Source organism: Terrapene carolina, unplaced genomic scaffold, assembly GCF_002925995.2.
Source record: "Terrapene carolina triunguis isolate 2854851 unplaced genomic scaffold, T_m_triunguis-2.0 Scaffold31043, whole genome shotgun sequence".
NCBI classification, from domain to species: Eukaryota; Metazoa; Chordata; order Testudines; family Emydidae; genus Terrapene; species Terrapene triunguis.
In genome coordinates this window covers 1,077-8,319 of record NW_020695394.1, presented here as the reverse complement: position 1 = coordinate 8,319, position 7,243 = coordinate 1,077, and positions in this window count along the sequence as shown.

Here is a 7,243-nt window from a genome sequence, read left to right as displayed (position 1 = left end):
TAGTGCACACACTGGTCTGGGTACTAAATATAAATGTTTACTCTGGCAGCATAAAGTGTCTTTCATATTGATGTCAATATTCTTTACACTCGCTCCCCCATTGTCTCCCCCCTGCCTCACTCCCTCCATCCCCCCGCTATCACACACAGACACACACACACACAGAGAACAGAGCTCACCCCTTCTCCACATCATTCACAACGCGGCTGCTGAGAACAGAGTCCCAGCAATGTTGGGCTGGACAGGCCCTCGAGAGCTCATCAAGTCCAGCCCCTTGCGCTGTGGCAGGACCAAGTAAACCTAGACCAGCCCTGACAGGCGTCTGTCTAACCCGTTCTTAAAAACCTCCAGTGACGGTTACCCTTAGAGTTTGTTACCCTGCCAACCTAGACGCCTCTCTGGCCTCTCCCACTGGCTCCCGCTCCTCTACAGCGTTAGACACAAGCTTCTCCTCTATGCCTTTAAGGTTCGTGTCACAGCGTCACTGCAGGACCCTCCTGGCTCCTGCCCCCGCTGGGCTGAGAAAGTCACCCAGAGACCTTCAGGTGCAGTGCCCACCTGGTGCTTTTACTTACAGGCTGTTACAGGCTGTGCTCCCACCACCTATCACCATACACGTGGTCCCCTTCTCGCAGTCCCCCGGCAGGAGAGAGGGGCCAAGTTATCTCTCTGCTTCTCCTCACTGCCTTTCCTCTTTCCAGCTTCCCCCCTGGCTTCTTCCTCCTGGGCTCTTATCCAGCCCCAGCCTGATGAGGCAGCAGCTGTTAGAGCTTCCTCAGTCAGGGCCAGGTGCTCTACCCAGCTCCATTCACCCCCCTTCATTGGAGCAGGAGAAGCAGTTTTCAGCTTAGCCCTGTCACAGTTCTTCACCCTTTAGCCCCTCACTTCCTAGCAGATCTATTTCATCATACCAGTGACATCGCCATTGCTCTGCCAATGATATCCAGCCTCTTACCCCTGCAAACGTCTCCAGGCTCCCCCCTCATTGAGGTATAAAACATCCCCAGCAAAACACAGAAAGTCCCTACAATACCTTCCTTTCGACTCAGATCTGCTGCAACACCCACAGAACACGGCCGGCTGGTGAGGGCAGGGACGGGATTAAGCTGAGGCTGTAACTGATTATGCAAAACATGCTGGTTTTATTTGTCTTAAACCATGTGCAGGGCTGTTATACAGAGAACAGGGATCAATTGTTCTCCATGGCCGCTGAAGATAGGACGAGAAGTGATGGGCTTTAATCTGCAGCAAGGGAGATTTAGATTCCATATTAGGGAAAACTTTCTAACTCTAAGGGCAGTTCAGCTCTGGAAAAACTCCCAAGGGGGGTTGTGGAATTCCTGTCATTGGAGCTTTTCAGAACAGGCTGGACAAACGGCTGTCAGGGACGGTCTAGGTTTACTTGGCCCTGTCTCAGCACAGGGGACTGCACTGGATGACCTCTCCAGGTCCCTTCCAGTCCTCCATTTCTATGAGTCTAAAGCTTAAGGCCTCTAGGCACTGCTGTAATACCAGTGACAACACCCAGTGCCTGCTCCTCCAGCAGATTCTGCATGGGAGTAATAGGAGGTCCCACTGTGACGGGTTCGGTTGGGGTGCGGGGGTCTGTGGGCTCTGGGGTGGGGCCAGGGATGAGGGGTTTGGGGTGCAGGCTGCCCTGGGGCTGAAGTGGGGAGAAATATTAAGGTTATAATTTAATGTGTATAGTTATGAGGCTGAAAATGTATCCTCATGGCTTAGCAAACCCAGGCAAAAACTCTCCAAGAGCAGAGAGGCAGTTCACACCTCGTCAGGGCATGGATGGGACAAACCCAGCCCAGCCTCACAGGAACAATGGACACTGGCTTAGGCAGCAACAAAATAATCTGTTAGACCCTGGAGGGAGTCATTCCCCTTCCTTTGGTCAGTTTGAAACTGTGATGAGGTAATGCTCACCTGACTCTGAAGGGGGAGGGCAAAGCCAGGAGGGAAGAAAGGACATGATAAAAGGGAGAGACATTTTGCCATGTTCTCTCTCTTCCTTCTACATCTACAGACACCACCACCAAACGACTGAACCACTGATCAAAGGGGAGAGCCTGGCTGAAGAGCAGCCAGCCTGTGGTGAGAAGCATCTAAGTTTGTAAGGACAATGAAAATGTTAAAATCAGCTTAGAATGTGTTTTGCTTTTATTTTATTTGACCAAATCTGACTTCTTGTGCTTTGACTTATAATCACTTAAATCAACCTTTATAGCTAATAAATCTGTGTATGTTTATTCTACCTGAAGTAGTACATTTGGTTTGCAGTGTGTCAGAGACTCCCTTGGGAGAACAAGCCTGGTACATATCAATGTCTTTGTTAAATTGATGAATTTATATGAGCTTGCAGCGTCCAGCGGGCATAACTGGACACTGCAAGACGGAGGTTCCTAGGATTGTGTCTGGGACCGGAGATATTGGCTAGTGTCATTCGGTTGCACAATCCAAGGAGCAGCTTACATGCCAGAGGCTGTGCGTGAACAGCCCAGGAGTGGGGGTTCTCACAGCAGAGCAGGGTAAGGCTGGCTCCCAGAGTCGAGGATTGGAATGACCTAGCAGATCACTGGTCCAGACAATGCCAGAGGGGAACGTCACACACACTCAGGAGACTATAAGCTTTGTAATGATACCTTACAAGACACCTTTTGCACGAAGCACATTTCAGTTACATCATATTCACACATTAGCATATTTCTATAAAATCATATGGAGTGCAACGTCGCACTAGTCACCACAATCTTTCAATGCATTTAACCCTACAAAGCAGGGCAGTGCTTTTACCCCCGTGTTACAGAAGGGGAACTGCACCCCAGATAGATTTCAATGGGAAATAGGCATGTAAATACCAAGGAAGATCAGGCCCAGGTGACTCGCCCCAAGTATCAGTGGCGGAGCAGGAAATCAAAGCCAGGTTTTGCAGGTCCCAGGCTAACGTCCTAACGACTGGACCATCCTTCCTCTCTTCAAGGCAAGGGGGCCTGGCCCCACAAAGGGCGTCGTGTTGCTGAGAGTCACAACCCCTAACTTTCAGATGCCTAGAAAAATCTCAGGCACAGCACCAGGTTCCACCTCGCCTGGGTTAGGTTCCCTAGCTCCCGACACAATGAATGGGGAGAGGTAGGCGCCGTAGACTGGGATTCACAACAGCCAGCATGCTGGGCAGGGAGACGCCTACTCCGGCCAATGCTAATGAGAGGGGTGTGTCCTAAGCCCTGCCCCCTCCGGGAGTTTGGCACCTAAGTCCAGGCTGGAACGAGGCACCTATCTCCGCTAGCGATCCACGAACGGGACACGTCTCTGCAGTCAGGCGATTAAGCCGCCTGAGTAATTTCTTGTGAGATAGAGATAAGCAGCTGGTCAGGGAGGATGACTATGAGCCACCAATCCTAGGGTGCATTAGGCAAGATATTTCCAGTAGAGACAGGGAAGTGTTCGTACCATTAGTCAATATTAACTGTCAGGGGGGTTAAGCACTGGCATAAATTGCCTAGGAAAGTTGTGGAATCTCCATCATTGAAGATTATTATCTGCCCATCCCTGACAGGTTTTTGTCTAACCTGCTGTTAATACTTAGTCCTGCCTTGAGTGCAGGGGACTGAACTAGATGATCTCTCGAGGTCCCTTCCAGTCCTACGATTCTCTGATTATACAAAGCACTGGTGAGACCTCACCTGGAATACTGTGATCTTCCATGTTTAAGAAAGATGAATTCAGACTAGAACAGATGCAGAGAAGGGTTACTAGGACGATCTGAGGCATGGAGAACCTACCTTACGAGAGGAGATTTAAGGAGCTTGGCTTGTTTAGCCTAACCAAACGACGGCTGAGGTGAGATAGGATTGCTCTCTATCAATACATCAGAGAGATCAATACCAGGGAGGGAGAGGAGTTATTTAAGTCAAGGGCCAATGTCAGCACAAGAAAAAATGCATATAAACGGCCATCAATAAATTTAGGTTTGAAATTAGATGAAAGTTTCTAATCACCAGAGGAGTTCAGTTCTGAAACACTCTTCTGAGGGAGGGGAGCAGTGTGGACAACAAAATAACTTGTTTTAAGACTGAGCTTGATAAGTTTATGGAGGGGGCGGGGGGTACGATGAGGTTGCCTACAGTGGCATGTGGCCCATCCGTGACTGCTAGCAGCAAATATCTCCAATAGCCCGTGATGGGACACTAGCTGGGGAGGGCTCTGAGTTACTACAGAGAATTCTTTCCCAGGCGTCTGTCTGGTGGGTCTCGCCCACATGCTCAGGGTCTCACTGGTCGCCAGCTTTGGGGTCAGGAAGGAATTTTCCCCCAGCTCAGCTTGGCAGAGACCCTGGGGAGGTTTCATCTTCCTCTGCAGCCTGGGGCACGGGTCACTTGCAGGTTTGAACTAGTGTAAATGGTGGATTCTCTGTCACTTGAAGTTTTTAAACCATGATGTGAAGACGTTAGTGACTCAGCCAGAGGTTCGGGGTCTGTTACAGGAGTGGGTGGGTGAGGTTCTCTGGCCTGTGACGTGCAGGAGATCAGACTGGGTGATTGTGATGGGCCCTTCCGGCCTTCAGGTCTACGAGTCTATAGGGCTGTGTGTGCGTCTGGTGGGTGGGCAGGAGGGACACGAGCGTACAGGCCAGAGATCAGCAGATGAATCCCGCACTGCCGGGGCGGCGCCGACATGGGTGAGTTGTGAGAGTCTGAGGCAGGCGTTATTCTCCCCCTCCATAAAGAACGGGGTCTAAGAACAACCCCCATGACACGTGCATCTGTCGAACTGAACAGGCAGTTGGAGGCTCTGTGATTCAGGGCATTGTGGGTGAACCGTCAGAAAACAGCAGTCGGGAGTTGTGGTTGACTCAAGCAGCTGCTGGGGGGTAGATACAACGTATCTCACAACCGACTAATCTCTAGCTAGGCAAGGACAAATTGGAGAGCTGGATAAGGAAAGCGGGAGGGGCGATAACACAATACATTGGAAGTGGTGAAATACCACAGGAAAAGCAGCTGAACTAAATTTCTTCTTTGACAGGTGTTAAAATCCCGCGCCCCTCCCGAAACAACCAATTACAGTGACCAATGAAGAATTGGGAAGCAGTTTCTGTAGGTGTCTGGCTGGCTGAGTTTCTGGCTGAATGCTTATTTTAATGCTTATTATACAGAACGCCATTTGTTTTCAGAGTTTTACAAAAGCTACTTGGTTGGGGCGCACGTGCACCAACTGACGACAAAATATTTCCAGCCACAATTATCGAGCTTCACAGACAGGCAAAGTCAGGAAAATGCTGCTTGAGAACTGATTGGGGTTTGTTTGACGTGTATTTCCCTTGTATGTTTTGACATGAGGTGTTGAAATTTGTGTTTTAAAGGTTATAAAGCTTTAACTGTTTAAATCTCAACATCTATTGTCATTAATTGGGGGAGAGGAGTCAGACAATTAATTTCCCACAACTGCGATCATTTACATAAACATTTTTAAAAGGCTAAAAACCCATAATTTTGCACAGCTGTGAACATTTAATATTGATAAAAATCTTTTAAATAAAGCTTAAAAATAATCGATATTATCTGTCAAAATTATGAACATCATCAACGTCCGCTCAAGTCCTAGGGTAACAAACCCAGGATCTGCTCACTCAAGTTCTACTAACCCTGGGCTTACATCGCAATGTAGACATACCCTTTAGGGCTACACCCTAGATCTTACCTCTCAGTCCCAACAAAGGATGGTCACAGCACTGATCTGCTGACCAGGACGTCTTGGTTCAGTTTCCAGCAATGTCACAAGCTCCTGGCATGACCCTGGGCTAGTCAGTTCATCTCTCTGTCCCTCACCTACCAAACAGGCCCGTGATAACGCTTGCTTGGCGAGGAAATATTTCATTCCTATTCGGGAGGCCCAGACTCTGCAGTGACGAACAGCAGACACCTCTTAAGCTCCCCACACCTGGAGTAGGAAATTCCACCATCAACTTGGCTGCTACCCCAGAGAGGCAGGGCTGGAACAGCAGGTTTGAAGCGAATGCCAGACTGATATCTGTGTTCCTTCACAGACACGCAGCTCAATTCAGATCTATAGTTTGTATTCCTGGGCTGGGATACCGAGCGCCGATAGCCAGATGAGCACAGGACACCCGCTTTTAAGGTAAAGGCCGGACAGGTACTGGGGTTGCAGGGGGCAGCCCAGGGGTAGGCCAAGGCAGCAGGTCCAAACCCCCGTTGCCTGTGATGAGTGGCTTGTACACGCAGTCAGCCCCAGTGAAAGGGGGCTAGATGGTGACTGCCAGTAGCCACTGAGGTGAGGTGGGGATAGTGGGTGGGGAGACCCAGAGAGCGGGTGTACTGCCAGGGGGCAGCGCCCGAGGACAAGGGGCACTGGATCTGGGAGGGCCACAGGGGCCAGTGGCAGCGAGGCACCAGCCTGCAGAGGGCGCTCCGGGTCAAAAGAGCTAATTCCCAGGCCGACCAACAGGAGGCGCCGCAGGGATGTGTCTCGCTCCATCACAGGCTCTGAACGCTGGGCAACGAGAGAGACAGGAGCAGACCTTGAAAACGGTGAAAAAGAAAAGCGTGCGCTGTTGCTGGGAGTTCCAAGGAGGGCTCTGTTTATTCGCCTCCTGGTTTCTCGGCCTTTCGGATTCATGTTTTCCAGCTTTTCTCACTGGCCAGAAGGCCTAGAAACAGACCAGAAGGTGAACAAACAGTCGGGGTTCACTGCACGTCTCTCCCCCTCCCTGGCCTCCTCAAGCCCAGCCTCTTCATTTTCAGGCCTCCAGCCTGGTGCCATGCTGCAGGGGTGACAGTCGCTGTCCTGGCTGATGCCGCAGGGACTGGGTCAGGGATCTCCAGCGCTAACGGCATGAACTGCTCTAGTGTGAGCTGAGCTGGGCTCAAAAAACCCAGATCCTCTGTGCGTTGGGTGCAGAGGAACAGCCTGTAACACACACTACAGGATGGGCAGCTTGTTCCCGTCTGGCCCTGGAAAGGCCCCTGCACTGGTGAGGGGGATTTCTGGGGTATTCCCAAAGCAGGGGGGCCTTGACCCCCCTCCCCTCCAGCCCCTTTGCACCCCCGACTCAGGCCCTCACTTTGCAAACAGCCATCGGACTCCTCTTCCCACCCCGCTCCCCTCTGCTCCCCCAGCCGGCCCCTATCCCACCCCGCTCCCTTAGCCCGGATCCACCCTGCCTGCTGCAAACCAGACCCCTTCTGCTGTCTGCCTTCCCCATGGAATGAGCCGC